Source organism: Ambystoma mexicanum, chromosome 13 (assembly GCF_040938575.1).
Source record: "Ambystoma mexicanum isolate Mex_15411 chromosome 13, UKY_AmexF1_1, whole genome shotgun sequence".
NCBI lineage: Eukaryota > Metazoa > Chordata > Amphibia > Caudata > Ambystomatidae > Ambystoma > Ambystoma mexicanum.
Window position 1 is genome coordinate 390,916,447 of NC_090938.1, and position 22,062 is coordinate 390,938,508.

The 22,062-nt window shown below is 43.8% G+C and overlaps 1 protein-coding gene across 2 annotated transcripts in view; it reads left to right on the plus strand.

Annotated features, from left to right (window-relative positions):
- The window catches only part of NGDN (neuroguidin), a 106,865-nt gene that overhangs the window by 18,493 nt on the left and 66,310 nt on the right, over window positions 1-22,062 (plus strand). The window contains exon 2 of one of the 2 annotated variants that reach the window (XM_069633956.1): window positions 5,996-6,070. The exons of the other annotated variant lie outside the window; for it this stretch is intronic. The gene's annotated coding sequence lies outside the window, so the exon portion shown is untranslated. The remainder of the gene's footprint in view (window positions 1-5,995; window positions 6,071-22,062) is intronic. 2 annotated transcript variants of the gene reach the window in all.

The window sequence follows — 22,062 nt, forward strand, 5'->3', positions numbered from 1 at the left end:
TCCCCCTTCACCTTTTGCAACGATAGGGACAGTTCCGCTCGCATCATGCTTAACTGCGATAAAATGGTGTTGGCTATCTTGTCCCCAAAATCCTGAAAGCATTGGTGAAGGACCTCCTGGGTGACCACTTAATCTTTTGCGGTGCCTGCCAGTGCTCCCAAATCCTCACCTGCCCCGGGCCCCCGATCTCCCCCAGCCGGTACCTCGCTGTCTCTGCACCAGAGTCTTTGCAGATTGCCCTCCTGTGGTTCCTCACCGACTTGGGGGCACCTTGCATGTCCTTTCCCTTGTTTTTGGACATAAGTGTGCAGGCAGGTCTGATGGGGGCCGGGGGGGGGGAGAATGCCTTCTCCCCTTTTTGGTGGCATGCTTCAGCTCATTGCCTGCTGTTTCGTTTCATGTAGGCCATTTGAGTGAAAGCGTTCTTAGACGAAGAGCAGACCAACTGTTACAGGTCACTGGTGAGCTTATTTTCAGGTCTATTTATTTGACACAAAGCAGGTTTGCGTTTTTCAAAAATGTCGGTTTTAATTTTTTGCTTTACATCCTGTATAACAATCGGCTAGTCTGAGTAAAAACAAGGACCATAAGCAGGCACCCTTACTTTAGTTGCCTTGGGTGGATATGTTCAAATCTTTGAAGAATAAAATCTAGATTTTTATTTTTGTTGTATTTTTTATTTTTAAACATCACATTGAAAATATTTTGCTAGTTCCAGATGTTTTTTTATTGGTTCATCATATTTGTGCACATTCCAAGTCGAATACCTAAAACAACATATTTTAGTTCTTGAAAGTCCAACATTCACAAATAAATGCACCATGCTAAATGACAAGAAATAAAAAACAAACAACTGCTGATATTGCAGACTGGCCTCCAAATATCCGCTTCTCCACCCAAACACAGCATGCATCCCAGGGAAACAAATCATAGTTTCTAAATATTTCAAAATTGCTACTACATAAGTGGGTTAGTTATCTCGATATGCTCTACAAAATAGCCCAAGCCGTAGTTTAACTAGATCTAGTGTTGCTTCTTATATTGTAATAGTGACGATTCCTCTATTGCACACCACAAGTAATGTGTTTCTTGGCTCGCTCATGGCAACACTGTTTGAAAAACGTTTCCCTCCTCCGATCTCCGTTCATGTTCAGATACATTCATCTTCCTTGTAACTTCTAATCTGGATTCTCAGTCAGTGCTATGATATGATGTGGTTTGTATAGCTTCCTTGCTGCTTCTAATTTGTCTCCATGCTTGAGTACTAGTACGTTCTCTGAGGCTGCTCATCTGTTTCAGGCACCTATAATGGATCAAAGAGTACACCCCTCGTTTCTTCTAATTACTGACCTGAATTGTAGCTGGAGCACATTTAATATTTTCATGGCTGCACCGTATCTGTATCCTGCAGTCACAATGCAGCATATGCACCTTTCTCACGTGTGTGTGTGTGTGTGTGTGTGTGGCACGTGTGTGGCACGTGTGTGGCACGTGTGTGGCACCCTCTTTATCCTCCTGATTGCTGCTATTGTTAAAACGTCTCCTGTAACTATACTAGAACAAAACTATCTTCATTGTGGACTGGTAATGTTGTCCTTGAAATGCAACATGTTTATTATCCTGATTCCAACACAGATAAAGGGGCCCGGGGGGCTTTAAGGCGATAGCATATCAAATTATGGCTTATGAGTTGGATGTAAAGCAGGGGGGCAGGTTATTGGATCATTTGATTGGTGGTTGGTTGGTTGTGCCCAACAAAACCTTTAAGATGCCGCCGTCTCCCTTCTTTTTTGTTTCTTTGTAATAATCTTAACCACTTTGAGAGGAATGTAAAGGAAAAACAAACCTAAATGGGAAGATTTGAGACAAGATTTTAAATTGGAAAACACAAAGGATTATGTGCTTTACATGCAAAGTTTAGATCTTGTTGTGAATGTATCCGCCTGGCCATGTTTGCCTTGCGTCTCATTAAAAGAAACAAAATACAGGGGAATAGTCTAGCGGGAGCATCACTAAAGCATTTCTACAACACTGTAACTTTCTGATGGCATGGTGTAGATAAGCATCCTGAAAATGATGGGTAGGTGTGTTTAGGTGTAGGATTGCCTTCAAGTGAATCAGGCGACATCACCATATCCCAGTACAGCAAGCTTCTAGAAAGTGATAGGATAGTACGAGAGTGATTTGCTAGTATCTCTTACTTTTCGTGAAGCCGAGACTTAGGCCCATGGGCAGTTAACAATGAAGATCAAACACGCAGGCCTAATTTTAAATGGCCCTTTTTAGTAGTGTCTATTTTATATGCCAAAATAAGGAGTGCATAATTCAACTGAAACGCAAAATGGGTAAAGTGAGTTGCCCATTGTCGCAGGATGTTAGTGGTGTGTGAAAGCTGGGATTGGAACCTATGTCCTGCTGGTTCCAGATTCTACTTCTCCCCCTTAACATAATTCTACTTCTCCTCCTTAACATCATTATCACTTGAACATACATTTGTAAATTCAAAGCAAGACAACGTAAAACCAACACTCCCACCCAAATGTCCTTTAGTTAAAATTATTGACATTCATTTTTTTTTGTTTGACCTGAGGCCAGTATGCAACTCATCTAATTTTATTGCTGTTCTGTTTTACTACTGGATTGTAATTCAATTATGTACTAGCTTGCTTGGTGCTAACCAAGCTAAGCCTGCTCATAATTGTTGAGGAGGTGTCTGTGTGTGGGGGTGAGTGACTTTGTGTGTGTCTCTAGTGCCTTTTAACTTGAAATTTGAAGAACAGGGGTGTCAATTTATTCTCAGCCAGGAAGTTGAGGGGCACTTGTAACCGTGTTAGATAATCACAAGAACAAGTAAATATGTTTTGTTATGTAGGCATAAGGTTCTCGAGTCTGGGTAAATGGGAGTGTCCTGGAGAGAAGGCTGGCATTTCCCTCTCGATATGCATGGACAATAGCCAGCTATACCATCAAACATGGGAATGGAGTCCAGCCTTAAAAACCTATCGAATGCAAGCAACCCTATATGGAGCATAAGTGTGGGGTTAGAAAAACTGCAAAAACTTGTGTACCATTAAACATGTTTTTTCAAGAAAATCATGGGTTGGCCAAAAAGTACCTCAACTATACCAGTGTCCTTGAGGAACTTGGATCCTAATAGCTACACCGCATGGTGGCAATTGAACCACTAATTTACTGGCATAAGCTGTGGTTGTTGCAAGAACTGGGCAAATGCAGAGGGGCACTGACTGACACATAGCGAGGAAGGGGGTGGGGGGGTTGTCTTTGCCTTGGGTCTCACATGCATAAAGTCTATTATGCTCTTTGGGATGTCTGAACTTCTGGGTCAACCCAACTAGAATTGAAGTTCCCACAAAACTAATCCTCAAGAACTAATACCCAGATTTGTGTGTGGGAGAACTACTGAGCTGAATGTCCCTCAGCATACTCTTACAGAAATATTTAGAAAATAAAACTAACCTGGGGTATGAGACTTATCTAGTTGAGAGAGAACAATGTGCCACATGTATACCTAATTTGCCACTGTAGGAAATCGTGCACAAATGGGAACTAGCCTTACTGATCAATGTCCACATTGTGTAGAATCCGAAATACATTTCATGGGGATATGTCCCCTATTTGCAGACAATGGAAAGAGGTACCTATGTCATTTTTTACATGATTCTAGTCTAAGGGCAAAAGAAGCGGTTTAAAATTTTGCAAAAGTACAGTAGTTGAGCCTATTATATTTACAGTGACTAGTTATGTGCACAGGATTTTGAATAGAAGGCTATGTGCAAAGTGTTGGCAAAGCATTCAGAAGTCGGTTTCAGTTTTGCCACGCCCCCATTCTTCAAATGTTATGAACGGGACGATTTATGCTACAGTGCCCCACTGAACATGAGGCCAAGTGTTGGCAAAGCAGTCGTCAGCTGGTTTCAGGTACGATTGAGGCTTTTAGAGTTTTTGACAATAAGGATTAATCGTTGGACTAGTTTATGTGATTGCAGTATAGCTTGGCTGCGGAAGAATCTCCCTCTTTTAGAGGCAAAGGGGTAGCCTGTGGCCTGTTTGTCATTACGCTTCTGTTTCTAAAAAGCTCTCCTGTGGCGGAGTGATAGGCCGGGGCAGAAGAACAGATACATTTAAGAGACAAGAAAGCTAGACCCTTGGACACTGAAATAACGTGAGTTTTGGAGGAGGCAAATAATCCTCCACTATGTGGGATTTTGACGTGTGAGAAAATAACTGCTTTCTTTCCACCAGCAAACTGTTTAGCCAAGAGGTCCACATGCAACAAGCCCAGGCCGCGTCTAGTACAAATGAGTAATTTTCCCCCTGCGTTCTTGCAATCTTTGGAACACGTCGCACGGCCAATCAATTCCCTCCTGGACGCTAAATCTAGAAGGGGTAATCTGGGACCTTGAGATCTCGGCTACGAACCTTAGCTCTTCGCCGGTTCTCTTTTTGCTCTCTTAGTCTGGACTCTAGGAATCGATATCTGATCAATGTGAATTGCATCAGGCGCTGACGCAATCTGCCATGAAGCGCATTCCTCCTCTTCCATTGATTATACGTTCAATCAGGAGTCCTCATCTTTGGGTGGGAGGGAGTCTAATCTTGGCCCTGAATTGGTATTACAAGCCTTAGTGAGGCTATATGAGTACATCAGAACAGAAGTAAATTCTCACTCTGCGACCCTTGCAGAAATTAAGAGCTTCAGTGAGATATTGAGCCAATTATTGAAGGAGTCAGAACCCTTTAAGTCTTTGGAGGGAATTACTATTGCCATCATCACTCCACCCTAGAAATTGGGCCATACTCATTAGGACCAACGCCACAAGAGCCACAATAAAAGTAAGCTGATGGTTGTTAATTCCATTCTGAAAAAGACACATCAGAAAAACACCAGCTCTTCTAATAGAGCTGGATCAAGGATATTCCTGAGGCAAATACTAAGGTCAGCCCAGGCCCGGCTAGAAGACTGGGATACATGTGATCCTATGGGGCCTCCAGTCCCATGTAACTGTTTCAGACTCACAACTGGTGTTGAAGGCCTTAGTTCTGAATCTGGTTCTGTTGAGATGGCGGAACGGATCTCTGAAAAGATGCCCGAGAAGAAAAGAGGCATAAAGTCTAAACTCAGGAAAAAAAAGATTGAAAGGGATGGACATCCGACAATTCTTTGTAGAGACTTAATTTGGACACAGGTAGTAATGATTGCATCAATGCCACACTCCCCTACAGCTCAAAAGGTATTGGAACCCCCCCTGCCCACCTCTGAGCCCCACTCTATGCTCCCAATATGGATTGGGATTGCTACCCAGACTATGGCGCACAATTCGGCAATAAGGGGGGGTGTAGAACCGAAGGTTGGGATTACCCAGAGTAGGAGGGCTCAAATTAACCTCTGCAGGGGTAATGTGGAAAGCAGTGTGATTGCTCTAAGAACAGGTTCTCTTTTATCTTCTGGGTTGATCCGGAGGTTCATTTAAATTCACCTGCATTAAAGATTTTAAAGCGGTCCCATCTCTTGCTGTTTGTTTTCTGCAGATCTAGAGTTGATTGAATTTCCTGATGATTACTGCGTGGATATGTGTAGTTAATTTTCACACTAAATTGGTGTGGGGGCTAGTCTTGTCAACTCATGGAGGTCTCTTACAACGAGGGGTTGGTCGACTCTTATGTAATAGAAGGGCCAAAGGTGGTCAGGTTTCTAATGCTCATCCTTGTCTTTCCTTGAATTCGTCTGGATTTAATCGTTTTTTTTAAATAGGTCTATGTTGGAATTTGTTTTATAAATTTGATGCAAACGTGGCTATGTGACAGCCCAAAGATTGGTTTGGTATAATAACCCATAAGGCCAAAATGGGTGTCGGAGGGCATCCATCGGGAGCGCTCTTAATTGCTGTTAAGAGCTGTCGGGTAAAATGTCAATTACTGCTGTTTTACCTCTTTTTGGGGACCCCCTCACCCCCAACATTTTGATTTGTTTCAGCCTCCTGACCTGACTTCTGCTAGTGAAGAACAGCCTTCAGCTACGCTCTACTGGATTTTCGCCCATCATTCTGGGGTAACTGACTTGTCTTTCTGATAGTCCGTACTGGGAAGCATTGTTTGCCTTAGTCTTATCACTATGTTCGCCACTTTTGGCAACTGTATTCCAGTATGCAAAGTACATGACTGTACCGCACACTGGGGTCCTTGCGTTTTCGGGCCCTAAGCATGCCTTAAGGATTTTTTGATAACTGGACAATGTGCCTAGGAGTAGGCTGGTGGCAGCAGAAGCTGTTTGTGTATTGTATCAACTTTTACTGAGCCATACCGCTTTTACTGCATGACTGTGGCTGTTGTCTGTCATGGCCGTGCCACAAGGTCTTTTGTCTTCTCCTTTGGCCATTTTGTCCTTTGGCCTTCCCTTTGCTCTTTGTGACCTAGGCAGTCCTTATTTGGGCTTGGATTCACCCTGGGTACCCAGAAAGTGGGCTGGGACTGTCTGGTTCCAATCCACACTACTGGTGCCAGGATGTCTGGTGTGCACAAATGAGTGCTGCGGTGGTCCCTGATTGGACCACTGCAGCATGCATGAGTGAGTCAGATCTCCTCAATGGCCAGCTGGGGTGGGAGCCCTCACTGGACTTTACGATATGAGGGGCTCTGAGTGCAGACCCGCAGATCACCCTGAGGTCTGAATCGACCTATACACAGAGCCAAGTATCCCGAGAAGCGAAGCAGATCCAAGGACTGCCCGAAACCGCACAGAGGTTTGCCACCCTGAGCCCGCTGTTGTCCCGGTTGAGCCCTGCTTTGCGCTCGATCTCCCAAGACATGCAAAGGTGCTTCAACCCTTTTGTGTGGTGGGACCAATCCCTCTCAACGCCACATTGGTGCCCTGCAAACCAGCCTTCTTGGAAGGGTCCTTGGCCTCCCCTGTGTACTGACCATCTTGTCCCTTGGTACCCGTGCTGGAGTTTTACTACATCAAGCTTCGCTCAAGCTTTGGGAGAACCCTAGTTTGCACTGCAAGGCACCTTCTTGGCAAATCTCATCATCCCTACTGCTTTGGGCCGCAAGAAAGAAGTGTGCATCAGGCCGCGAAACTTGTGCTCCTGCGTCACTGTGCTACTGTGGCAGTCCCTGCTGGTGACTTTCCCGCCTTTCTTCAAGTGTCCTGAGACCAGCTGCATCAGTGCTTTCTTGGTCCTGCATTTGTTACACAAGATCCAGCTCTTGATGTAAATCGGACCCGGACCCACACCCACAGCGCCTGCCTGCGCACTGAAGCGTAACCAAGGAGGGGATTTCGTAGTCCAAACAACCTTCTTCAAACCTGCCAAGTTTGAACCCGAAGTGAGCTAAGAGTGGTGAGTAACCATACCACTTGCCGGTGGCCCCTAGTTCATCTATACCATTTTTGCACAAAAAGGATCCCTTGTAGTCCTTGTCTTGACTTTGATGGCTCTTGCTTCCTATAGCCATCCGAAAGTTGGGAACGGCTTTGTTCACCATAGCCGACCCACCTATGACTCTTGGAACCAAATTTCTCACACTCCAGTGTCCTCGTCTAACTTTTCCTTCCCATTGAAGTTTGTCCCTTGTGAACGTTCTGCATCAACAAACACTTTTACGCACAAACATAACATTGAGCACCAGTCTCCAATCTTCTTAGGGCTAGACTTCTTAAGTTGGGGATATCCATTTCTGGAGTTGGCCATTGTGTTAGAGTTTGTGTGTTTTCCCTCCTCGCATGGTTGGCGGGAATCAGCACTCTACCGCATTGACTGAAAACTGACTGTACATATATTTTATATTTTACTTACAAAACTTTAGGGGTGGCAGGGGCGCTACTCTGGGTCCCAGCTGCAGTAAGCTCAAACAGTCCAAAGATGTTCTCCTCCTAGCACGCTTTCATGCCTCAGCAATCTCCAGGGACGCTGATTGGATGCAGGTATGCAGGGTTGAATCCCTCTGGTATGTACCAGGCAGTGGCAACAGGGAATTCTGGTAACTGTAGAATTTTGGTGTTTTAATAAAAAAATAAAGCGGAACAAATGTTCTTGCTGGGAAAACAGTGATAGGATACAGGAAGTAGATCAATTAATTTATATGGGTTTCATTTTTGCTAAAAGCGGTATTCCCTGATCAAACCTGGTCTCCATGTGAAGGTGGGTATGGTTATTAAACAGTTGAGGTTAATACTTTTTAAACAGTGTCAGTTCTCTCTAAAGCCATTGTTGATTTTTAAAAAGCCAAAGTAATACCAACCATTTTACCGGGGCCGGCGATGGGGATAACAAATTTAGAGTTGGGTCTATACGCTAGGTGGTATACATGGCCATGGTGAGCCTCTATTTTAAGGTTAAAGAAGAAGATGGCAATTCTTTGTTTACAAGTCTTGGGGTTGTTGCCCGCTTAAAACAAGACCAGTCTATGAATGATGTATGGCTATTTGTGAAGATTTCATGGGGAAGTCTGGGATCTCATTCATTTTGCATCTATTTGAGGTGAAGGTAAAACTTGGAGATTGTGATTTTATCCAAACCAGGGAATGGATGGGGACATTGTATAAACAATATGGCGTTTTTTTCCCCTTTTCTGTTACCCCTATGCCATAGATATTAAATTCCCCTGCCGTGTGGATAGGACCTGTTTTTTTTTTTTAAATTAGATGCAATTTTTTATTAGCTTTGGAGGTTTTGGGGTCCTAGAATTGGCCTTTTAAATGATATGAGAAGCGTACGTGTAGACTCTGTAAATCGGATGTGATTGAATCTTTTCATCTAATTCTTGAATGTACATACATGACAAAGCGAAGACTGGCTTTCTTCGAAAAATGTATTCATTCAACATCTGCTGTTATATTTAATCTATTCTGGAGCTGTTTGATGCAAGGCTATCAACTCTGTTTAACAATTGTATTAATTCCATTCTTAAGAGATTTTTAGAATGTTGGGGGACATTCCTGTTTTAGCAAACGTGTTAAGTATTCAGAATGTATTTTAATCGAAGGAATTTTGCTTCGGTTGTGGACCTGAATGTGAATTAAGGCCCTTTGAACGGTTATGTATCTGTTAAGTGAGATTAATTTGAATGATTTGATCAATTTGATGTGATTTTCTAAGTTGTCATTTTGATAGATAAATTGTATTTGGGGGCTCTAATTTGTGAAAGGTTTGTCTTTTAAACCATAACATAATTTTATTTTTAATTGATAGATTTAACTGGTTTGTTCTTTATTACATGTAACAATAAGTGTAAGCATTAACTGTGTATTCTAAGTTTTGTATTGCAGGCCTTCTTAAACATTTATACGATATAGTAAAACAGATGTTCTTTGTCCAATGTGTAAATACATTATCATAATATATACTCGTGGATTAGTTTCATTGCGCGAGTAATCCTTTTACACATAGGTCAACGTAGGACGAGGTCTCAGTTCATGACCTCAACAAGTAGCCTGCAGGCAGATTACACATTAGCGATGTACAGAGGTCAAGACGGCCATGTTGTATTTTACAATGACATCGTCCACCATTTTAACTCACAGGGTGACCTTTCCACATAGTCCTAAAATGGCGGTTTGACCTAAAATGGTGGCCTACATGGATTAAAGGTCAGGACCTTGCAACACAGATCTCGCAAGTGACTTTCGAGCAGCTTGGCTTAGGCCAATATTAATATATTTACTACAATAGGAGGCACGATATACTTTTTTATTCCAACAAACCCTCCTTTTGGCCTATGCCAAGTGCTAAAAACTATTTTTGGGTCTCCTTACGAATAACTCCATGCATCAGTATCCATGTACCCTGAATCACTATCTGAAATATCTATTGCCATTAGGTCTTTTACTAATATATCTTTTAGCACATATTCTTTGGAAGTTTTATCTGGGGCATACACCTCATGTCCTATCGAATTTATCGATTGTGCACAACATCCCCCTAACATCGAACACATACCAGGCAGACGCTGAATACAGCAACAAAGGAACAACAGAACTCCTAAAATAGTTAAAAAACCTGAAAGTACCTTCCAACCCCAAGATCGCAAGAAGTCCCAGAACCAAGCGCTTAGATCCCAGTTTCCCTCGGGAACATGCACTTCAGAACCAAGGACGTGCAGATTTTGTATTGCCTTGAAGATAGTTGGGGAGGAATCTGGTACGAAAAAACACAGCAAGCGGACCCCACTAGTTTGCATACTCCACCACGCTCAGCTAGAATGACATCTAATGCCATTCGATTTTGGAGTGCTACTAATCTTATTGCTTTCTGTTCTAATGTCATATTGTAGAGTATATCTGTGGTCCAGTTTATGGTTCTCTCCAATACTCTCGCTAGTCTCCTTATATCTTCTAAATTCGCTATCTGCCCCCAAACTGGCACAACTGATTTTGCTATGTCTCCCAATACTTGTGCCGGGGTATCGCCATTCTCATCCCGCCGTGGACGAGCGTTTGAAACTTCTTTAGTACTCGCTATGAACACCCCAGGTAACAGGATCCCTAAATAACAGGTTCCCTGCCAATCCCTGGGCAACCATGGAAACGCTATATTACCGCAAACAAAATAGACAGGTTCGCCTACATACAGAGGTCTGTCTTCCCCAGTCAAATTTGCAACGTTGGCACAACCTTTAAAATTTCCCATTGACCGCGTGCCATTCCTCTGTATGCAGAAAGAAACTGAATCGGGGCTATGGTTAACAGTGTAAGAAGGAGGCATGGCATCCTTATTGCCTATCGGAGCCATTTTAAAGGAAATCAAAGATTGAAAAGGATGACAGTCTTTCAGAAGGCCTAATAGAAGCAATATTCGGTCTACTTCTATTTGCAAAAAGAGAGCATCCCAGGGGAGTCAAAACACGTTTCTCAAAACTATTCAAATTTGTGCCATCAAAGTTCCCTGAGACGCTATCATTCCATCGGCCAAAGAACAATGCTCTAAGAGAAGCATAACAAGCAGTTGTCAACGGTAAAGGATGAATATACCAACCTAGCCCCTTATCCCCGTGTTGCGGTAAATGTGAACAGAACCAACAATTGGATCTATTAAAATGGCACGCGTAGCGTTCATTATAAGTAACAGAGTATTATTATGATACTTTTGTCTGTGCTGGGAATCTCTAGGGGACAAAGTATGCGAATGCACAAAAGGTGTATGAACAGTGGGTACATTTACAGTCGGTAGCGAAAACTCTAAAGGATAGGATTCTTCTAAATACCAAAGGCCTACAACAGTGCCTATTATAAAACCAAATATTATTACAAAAATACAGCAGTACGTTTTCGGGGCCCAGGCATTTTGTCCATTGTCCCGGTTGGGTCACCCCCTTATTTACAAGTCCAATACGAGTGGCGGCGGTAGCAGGCATTGCAGTCTTCAAAACGGAAACCCCAATATTCGTTGCTGGCGACCCCCCCCCCACCCCCGTGTCGTGCGATTTCTGTGTCCTTCCAAAACCCTAGCCAACAGAATCCCCTTTCTCAAATTTGGCCAAAAGAAAGCCCTCAATGATTCTTTTCCTTCCTTGAATGCACAGTCGAACCGTGCCATATGTCTATTTTCTCGGACGCAAGTGATATCTAGTTTTTCCTGGTACTGATTGATCCGGTAGCAATGTGTCGTCACTTCCTGTTGGAAGCAACGTATCCGGGACAAACGAAGGGGCTGCGTTTGAAACAACCGTTCCCGGGTGCAAAATCGATGGAGAGTGTGGAAACAAAATGACAGCTTCCCCAACCCTCTCGGGCTTAGAGTTATTCTCCAACACACTCCCGGTGCTGTTTACTGCTTTAGGATCGTTGGTTGCAGTATCAGCAAGGGGTTCTGCTTCTTCTGTAACATGTGGCACAGGGTGAGTAAGTTTCTTGATGTGTGACACGTGGATCCAATTCTTTCGGCCAGCTACCCGCACCGCTGTTTGGGTGACCAACAAGACCTGGAACGGCCCACGCCAACGAGGCGTGAGGCTGGAGGTGCGCTCAAATGATTTAGCAAGCACCCAGCTTCCAGGTCGTATGCCGTGGCCCGGGCCTTCGTACCGCACAGGTAAGCCCTCTCGTACCTGGTGGTAAATCAAATACAGGTTTTTAGTCAATTGGCTACAATAATCTGAGAGTAATACATTTTCAATATCTCTTAGCTTTCGACATTTTGGCAAATTCCAGATATTGGCAGGTCTCCCCATTACCACCTCAAATGGAGAGAGCCCAGTCTTAGTTTGAGGGGTTGTACGCATGGCGAGTAACACGATCGGTAAGGCGTCCGGCCATTTTAGTTTGGTGCCGGCACACGTCTTAGCGAGTTTGTTCTTGATGATACCGTTGTGTCTTTCTACCAGTCCGGCGCTCTGAGGATGTCTGGCCGAATGGAACAGTTTGTCAATTTGTAACGCTGTACATATCTGTCAGATTACAGCAGCGACAAAGTGTGGACCATTGTCCGACCAGATAACTCTTGGCAAACCGAACCGGGTAAAATACTCCGTTTAACATGGTTTTCGCAGTGGTCATAGCTGTGGCATCTTTAACAGGGAAAACCTCAACCCACTTCCTAAAGGCACAAATGACTACCAATACATATTTTAAATTATTGCATCGCTCCATTTCAATGAAATCAAAGTGAATTACTTCAAATGGGACAGAGGGTAGCCCAAAACCTCCCCTCGGGGTTGCTGTCCCCTTTCCCACATTATGTTGTAGGCAAATCATACAATTCTGGACATAGTGCTGAGCAATTTTTTAAATTTTGTCATTTACTCACACACTTTCTAACATTTTCGTCATCTGTTGAGCACACACATGCGTAGAACCGTGTGCCATTACAACCATCATTGGCACATACGCATCGGGGAGCAACCATTTCCCATCCACCATGTCCACCCAACACCCATCGTCATCAAGTTTTCCCAAGCCCTCAGCCCATCTCTTGGTTTCTTCTACTGTGGCATCAGCTTGGATATCCCATACAGACCCCACTCCCTCATCCATCACATTAGCATTTTCAGTCTCCCTAGAAACATATATCTCCGTAAAGAGATGAGTGGCAGTTTGTCTGGATATTTGATCAGCGAAAGCATTCCCTTTTCCAATGTTATCTATAATCTTGCAATGTGCTGCACATTTTACAACTGCCAACTGAGTAGGGAGCGTAAGTGCTGAGAGAAGTTGCACTATTAGGGTACCATGTTGGATCTTGGTGCCATGCGAGGTTAGGAATCCTCTCTCCGACCAAAGTCTCCCAAAGTTGTGAACCACCCCAAAGGCATACTGACTATCAGTATATCTATTCACCGCAAGCCCTTTGGAAAGTTCACAAGCTTGGGTTAAGGCTATAATCTCTGCGGCCTGCGCAGAATTATACGTAATTCTTAGTTTCCACAACCGTGCTCAAGGTAGTGATTGCATAAGCGGCTGTGGATGTACCATCTGGCCCGTCACAAAACAGCTCTCCTTGCGGATTATCCAAAGGGATATCTTTCAAATCAATCCTGCCCTTTGTTTCTTGCTCGGTCGTATACAAACAATCCTGTAAGTATTCATCACCGCAAGTAATATCTTGCGGGAAAGGTAGGAGTTCAGCCGGATTAAGAACACAACACCTCCTTAATTTGAATGTGAAGGGCAAACAAGATAAATTTGTATCGTGTCAACCGTGCGGAAGTGAGGTTTTGCGTTTGAGTTTGGTTCAATAGAACATCTACAGAGTGAGGCACCATCAGGGTCAAATCATGGCCTAGGACCATTCCCTCACTCTGCTTTACAGACGCAGCAGCAGCGACAGCGCGCAAACATCTTGGCAAAGCGCATGCTACAGGATCAAGGGCGGAGGAATAGTAACCGCACAGCCTATTCTTCCCTCCATGCTCCTGCGTTAATACAGCCAAAGCACATCCATCACGTTCATGCACAAACAATACGATGGCCTTATAGTTTGGTGTGCCCAAAACTGGTGCAGAGCATAGTGCAATCTTAAGCAAGTCAAACGATTGCTGGTGTTCCGAGGTCCATGGCAACGGCGAAGAAATGCCCTTCTTCGTCAAGGCCAACATCGGTTTTATCACTAGTGAAACATTTGGGATCCACAACCTACAGTAAGAAGCCATACCTATCAAGGCCCTAACTTCCTTCTGTGTATTTGGGACAGACGTGCCAGAAATGTTTTTTATTCTTTCAGGTGTCAATCTTCTTCCCTCCTTTGACAGGAGATAGCCTAAATAGGCGACCTCCTGGCAACAATATTGAAATTTCTTAAGCAAAACTGTGTGACCATGCTTAGCTAGATGAATGAGTAGTAACACGGTGCCCTCCTCACAGGCACTCTCAGAGTCTGCAGCCAAAAGCAAATCGTCAACGTACTGAAGCAAAGTAAAAGTAGAGGGCAATTCAAGGGTATCAAGTTGCACTTTCAAAGCCCTACTATAAATACTAGGACTCTGTGTACCCTTGAGGTGCACAAGTAAATGTAAACGAGCGTCCTCCTAAGGTGAACGCAAACAAATATCTAGGAATACTAAAGAATGCATTCTTTAGGTCCACAACACTAAAGTAAGTAGCTGTAGCTGGAATCATGGTTAAGATCGTTGTCACATCAGGCACAATTGGAAACTGCGGCACCACAACTTTATTAATGGCACGAAAATCAATTATAAAACGAAACGGAATTACATTATCGCCTTTCTTGTACACTGGTAAAATCGGACTATTACACAAACTTCCTGAGATTTCTTTAATCACACCACGGTGCACAAAATCGGAAACCATGCATTTCAAAGCTTGCTCGCCCTCAACCAAAATCTTATACTGGGGATTGCGAGGCAGCTCAATTCCATGTTTCAAAACTATCTTAACAGGCTCAATCTGCAAAACACTGACATCATTGTCGTCAACAGCCCATAAGGTCTCTGGTGCATTAATGAATTCTGGAGGCAAAGGTCTAGTCAGAAATCAGCGAGGCAGAAGATTGCTGCGGTGAAATTGTCAAGCGTACTCCATCAGAAGAACAATAAATCACTGCAGTTTATTTTAACAAGTTCAGTCCCAGCAGGTTTTCCACGCGATCCGAGGTCAATAGAAAAGGACACTGGTCCGTAAAAGGACCCAAAGAAATGGGTACTGGCATAGAGACCGGACAAACAACTGGAGTACCGGAAAACCCTACAGAAACATTGGTTTGCCCTGACAGTGGAACGTTTGGAACCCGTGAACGATCAATGGAACATTTCTGTGCTCCAGTGTGTATCAAAAACGGATGTTTCCTATTTCCCACCATCATTTCAACGTAGGGGCCCTTCTGATTGACGGGAATAGGTGTAGGTTCCAAACTCTGCTTCGGGCAATCCTACCGAAACAAAATATTGTCAAAAGGAAGCTCTTCAGATAAATATGCAGCGGAAGGATGATCGAATATGTTCCTAGTATCCAAACTCGGAGTCTGATTGCCCTGTGAAAAAGGCTGTTGAGGGTCCTGTGTAAACTGACCTCTACCAGGGCCCCCTATGCCCGGACGACCTCTAGATCTCCTACTCATATTATTATTCGACCTCTGTTGAAGGGCGGGGCATTGTGCTCGCCAATGACCCTCTCGTCGACAATAAGCACATTGATTAATATTCACGGGACCCAAGGGCACATTCCCTTGTGGGACATACTGACCTCTAACCTAGGAGTTACCCCCTCTGGGGCCTCTAACAATTTGCTGCAATAGCACCTTTGTTTTTAAATCTCTTTTCAATCCTATCTTTTTCATTGTTGACACGATTCTCATAGTACTGAGCCATATGCAGTACTTCTGATTGCGATTTCGCCTGCCAAGCGCTCTCAGAGGACATAATCTGTGACTGGATGTCAGGCAGCAATCCACGTACAAATTTGTCCACAAATAACCCTTTTCCAGACTCTGTGCCTACGTCTTGTCCACTGAAATCCGAAAATACCTTTTCAAACCGATTAAAGAACTCAGTAGCACCCCCAGACTTTCCTTGGACACAGGCCGTAAACTTGTCCCATATAATTCTTTTTTCGGGAATTATGGTTTTTAATTTAGCAATGATTCTATCAGGCAAGGTTAATATCACCTGTTGTGGTTTTTCACCAGCTGGCCTTTCCCCATTGAATCTAGTTAAATTCGCCCATGTATCTCCCAACCCGGGTACATCGTCAATAGTTCTAACTTGTTTCCACAAATCTCCGGGCAGGAGTACTGGAAACAACAAATCAATGTCACCCAAGGTGAACACTGAGGATTGCAAAACGGATTCCATCTCTTTATAGAACCCTGTCGGATTTTTCCTAATATCAGGAATAGACTGTCTAATGGTGTTCACTTCCTGTCGTGAAAACGGGACATGAACAAACTGCGATACATAATGTGCGGGAATGTCCACAGCGGCTATACCTCGTGCAGCATCGGCTGCAACCTCAACCTTCGGGACAAATGTCGGAGGAACCTCTCTCATAGGCAACTGAGATGTAGGCAACTCCGAACGCTTACTAAGCAACAGAGCCAAATCGAGAGCTAAAGCAGTCGAAGAAGTGTCAAACGAAAAAGCGCTCTTATAAATATTCAATAACTCTGTGGGACAACTAATCTTCCTCTTTACACATTCATCTTGCAGGTACTCTACCATTACCTGTATCACTTTTCTCTGCATTTCCAACGTATATTGACTATATGTGTCATATACCTCAACTGGAGTTATCGATATGTCTGAAATCCATCTAATCGCATCTTCCTTACAAATTCGCATTTCCTACGATATCGGTTTACGACGCGGAAGGTACCGTTTCTGTACATACATACTTTCCTCTTCATCATCCTCATTACGTATCCTTTCTAACTACTTTCTATATTCAAATAACCTTTCGACATGCTCATTTACCTTCTCCACAGTATCTCTGGAAAGTGCTAGATCCCTTAACTCTTGCGGAACATCCGTATGATTTAAGTAAGTATATAGGGCTCAGGAGGAACCCTGCTCCACTTTAGATCAAGCGCCATACAATAAAGAAAGTACAAGAGATTGTCAGATTTTCATGAAGTATATTTTAAAAGACAGTTGCCCTATAGAGACACGTGTTTCGGCGAATCACTCGCCTTTTTCAATCAGGGCTAATTGGTGAGAGATAAAGTTCACTTATTCAAGTAGGTTGGTAAATTTGGTAAATTTCATGGGATCGACACGTGTTTCGGCGAATCACTCGCCTTTTTCAATCAGGGCTGACATTGATGGTTGATATTCCAAAATACCCCCCACTGCTGTACTATCCGTATGATTTAATCTTCGCCACATTATACATAACTGAATCCCCAAACCTTCACTAAAAACCTTTTTCTCAGGAAAATTATCCGTATTAGAAAGTGCGGAAAAAACACTAGCCTGATCATCCTTCTCCATACAATGTTTAGCCCATGCAATTAACTCACGTTTCTTCTCCGGTGGTACAGCACTGCGAGTAACAACCTTCGAGCCTACACCATGATCGATTACAAGCGGCCTAAGAGCACTTGGAAGAAAGGGTATAGGCAAATTCGATGGAGGAGCTATAACTGGTGCGACAGGAAGAGGCGGAGGAGCAGGAAGAGGCGGAGGAGCAGGTGGAAGGACAACAGTCAAAGGAATAGGAACAACAGGTTGAGCAGGAAGAGTAGGAATAACAGCAGGAAAAGGTACAGCAGCGGGAAAAGGAACATACGGAGGTGGCGCAGAGGCACCAGGCCTTCGTTCGTTTAATATTTTCTCAAAAAATTTGTCAGAATCATGAAGATCTTTGGAAGGATAGATTTTCTGGATACCAAGTGAGCAGGCCCGTTCCATATTTTTAGCCGACTCGGACTGTTTATCCTGATCATATAATAATGCTTTTTCGGCAACGTCTTATGACGGCGCACATGTTTTTCTCTACTCTTAAGCTGTGTAACACTTCTTTTTTCCAATTCTGTAAAACATCAAATGCTGCAGGTCTAGCCTTTTTCTTTAACAATACTGACTCCAAATATTCAATTCAAGGGATCTCGAAACTACCATTGATTGGCCACTGAAGTTCGGAGGCATGTCTGGTTTGTCTGTGCCAAATATCATTAAATACTATACTTCCAATGCCATGCTTACTGTACATAGTACATGCCGGCGACCCCTCCTGTGGTGCCGGACGGCTAAATTCCAAAGATTGTCGATCACTGCGAAATAATGCCCTAAAGCAGGTAGACAATTTCCCAGGCATATCTCAAATTCTTGGAGTTACCTGGTCAATAATTGTGTCTGCAGATACAATGCGCCAAAATTCAAATTGCCAGGGTTAAATTAAGAATCGGGTCACGACTCACCTGGCCAAACCTAAGGAGGACCGATTGGTACTTCTAAGAATCTTACCTCGTGTATGGTGATTACTGCAAATCTCCCCGCCTCGATAAGTGGACCCTCGTCAAGATGCCGACTCAGACCACAGGCTAGTCGTCCAGGGATCGGATCATGCAGCGCTGCTGAGGTGTCGCGTCTCATCCAGGGGCCCCTTACTTTTGTACACCGTCCGATCCCGGTCCGATAGCAAGTGTCAACCTTCAACAATCCGGCATCAATCTTGAGGGTCCCTATTCGGGCGCCAACTGTGAAAGGAGAAACAGAATATCGAGGCTGAGTACCCCAAAACGAAATACACCAAACACAGGTTTCAAAGAAACATACTAGGTACTTTATTCTCTATCGAATACAATTACAAAACAGTGCAAAGTCAGATAGCTATCGGCCCTCAGTACAAAACAAAGAACTGGTGGTTCAGTGTGTTCAGTGAGAGACTGTACATTAGAATGCATTCGCTTTTTATACATTTTGTGAGTGCTATGGCCAGCCCTTCTTCGGGTTAATATTCTACTTTATATATCACCAATTCTAGGGCTCGTTGCCGAGTCTCAAATGACCGCATCAAACTGGTTTGTTCTTTATTGCATGTAACAATAAGTGTAAGCATTAACTGTGTATTCTAAATTTCGTATTGCAGGCCTTAAACATTTATACGATATAGTAAAACAGATGTTCTTTGTCCAATGTATAAATACATTATCATAATATATACTTGTGGATTAGTTTCATTGCGCGAGTAATCCTTTTACACATAGATCAACGTAGGACGAGGTCTCAGTTCTTGACCTCAACAAGTAGCCTGCAGGCAGATTACAAATTAGCAATGTACAGAGGTCAAGACGGCCATGTTGTATTTTACAATGACATCGTCCACCATTTTAACTCACAGGGTGACTTTTCGACATAATCCTAAAATGGCGGTTTGACCTAAAATGGTGGCCTACATGGATTAAAGGTCAGGACCTTGCAACACAGATCTCGCAATTGACTTTCGAGCAGCTTGACATAGGCCAATATTAATATATTTACTACAATAGGAGGCATGATATACTTTTTATTCCGACAATGTGGTGACCCATTTTTTTGAGGGTGTCAAATATTTAGACATGCACCAGGAACAAAACAAACAAAATAATTTATATTTATAAAAGTGAAAATGTGTGGGTTTGTTTGTGGCATGGCCAAGCGGTTTCCCTTATACAATCCCACACTGTTTCACCATCTGCACCAATTTCTGCATAGTTACCTGTTGGGACGCTCCAGAGAATACTGGCTACATGATATTTGGACACCCCACCCCGTTCCCAGGATTTCAGCAAAAGTAAAAGTTTGTGGCTTGGCTAAGCTCTGTTTTTTAGACCATTCCACAATGTCGCACCAATCTGCACCAAATTGTGCATAGTCACCTGTTGGGACCCTTCGGACATGACTCGCTACATAACATTGGACACCCAACCCCTTTCCCTGTATTTCAGCACCTTCACACGGTTGTCTGAAATCAGCAAACCATCAATGTGGTCATGGGACATTTGCACCGCAATGTACCTCAATGAAGTGCTATGTAAAACACAAGGGACTGTTGTGGGTATTCCTACTGTGGGTCGCCCAATACTACTTACTGAATACCACAGAAACCGGTCGGCTACTGGGAGACCTGACCTAGTGCTCAAGAAACAAGCACAGGCAAGGTCTTCCTTACTAGGACCCTGAAAAATAAACATCAAGGGCCCTACAAGATTCTTCAATGCTTAGATGCAAAAGAGGAACTTAATGGAGTATATAATGTACACTCTCCAGTCTTTTAAGAAACAGACTTGCACCTGCCTGACGGAGAAAGCTCATTAGTCTATAGAATTTCATCCGGACAGTGGCAGACACATAGTTAGCCCAGAATGGCTTAATATGTGTGTTTTTAGCACGACAGGGTGCACCAACTTACAATTGTAAGTCCAGTAAAAGATATGTACCCATTCTAACCCACCCTAACAAAGAAACTGTGAGTTCCTCAATGAAGTGCGCCACACCAGGGTGAGGAGACTGGTGGGAAGAGTGCACAGATGGTACCAGTATACAGCAACACACCAACTGTCACCTCACCCCCACCTTCCAAACATCTACTGCGGGTTATGTCTGCCAGCCGCACGTGCCCATTACTTGGTGCAGTTTACTTCAGGATGCAAAGCACATTTAGCGAATCGGAACATGATCATTGATTTTCAACAATTGATGAATCAAGTGTTGGTCTGTTTACAGAACCAGTTCGGAGAACGGGTACTTTTGCTAGTATATAAATGTATGAAAATGGGTGACTTACAAAGGTAATATTACCCAAAGGAGGCAAATGCTTAAAACTATTGAAGTACTATTTAAATATACAAAATGACATTAAGTGCCTGATTCAGAGAGCGTTTTCCAATGGAATTGCGCGGTTATAAAAACGCTTCTGTGAATCAGGCCCAAAGTGTCACTGGGGGGGAATCTGGTAGGGAGAATTGGGGCGAGGGCTTGGGGAACTCCCTCTTTAGCAAGTAAGTAAAGTTCAAGCCGAGCTTTGAAGAGCAGCGCAGTTGGGCTGGCTTTGATTGTTCTGGGAAGTGGATTCCAGTGGAGTGTGAGGAGTAGGGAAAAGGTGTAGAAGCAAGAGGGGGAAGAAGAAGGGTAGGGAACTGTGAGGTTAAGTGCAGAGGAGGATACAATATTAATTGATTGTATCTCAGTTTACGCACAGACAGGTACTGAGGTGCAAGACCATTAATAACTTTGTAGACTTGGAGAAGGAACTCTAAAAGAGCAGTTGTGCATGGAAGCCAACCAGCATGTTTTCGGTAGATAGAAATAGGGGTGGATCTGGGTAGATTGTAGAGTGCAATCAGCAAAGTTGAAGACTTTGGGCCTCATTACGAGAATGGAGGTAGCTATTAGCTCCATGGCTACCTCCGTTCCGGGCTCCCATTACCGGGTACCTGCAATGGGGATTTACCGGGTTACTCAGACATAGGAGGACCCAGTAATTCCTCCTTGCAGGAACCCATCCCCATTCCCATTCGAGCCCCCATAGGGCTAAATGGGAATGGGGAGGGAGGTAATAACTGGCAGATTACATCTGGCCTGTTATTGCCTCCCTCTTCCCCTCGCGGGACCCGGAGAGCACGCCTGGTTTTACCAGGTGTGCGATCCGGGTCCCGCGATGGGAAGTTCGTAATCGGTGCTCCCGGAATGAAGGGGGCCGGTCCCGTAACGGCCCCTTCATTACGGGAGCGCCAGCTTTATAATGAGGCCCTTTGTCTAGAAGTAGGAAAGAGTAGATTGGAAGACCAAGGAGTTGGCCTAAGTAGTCTAGTTTGCGGAGCACGACAGTGGAGATTAAAGGGAGTTAGTAAGAAAAGGGCACATTTTCTGGATGTTGGGATGTTAACACGAGCCGCAGCAGCAGTGATGATTGTTGCCGAAGTATGTCTCTATCAAAGAGAAGTCCACGATTGCGAGCCTGGGCTAAGGGAGAAAGCAGGTCGGGTTGGAAAGGGATGGGATCGGATTAGATGGGATAGGGGAGGGATGGCATTGGGAGACTGGATAAAGATGACTTCTGTTTTTGAAGAGTTCAGCATGAGGCAGCGGAGAGCCATCCAGTGGCGAATTGCGGAGAATGGTCATAATCCATTCTGCGACGGCTTTGGTAAAGGAGGGAAGTGAGAACAATAT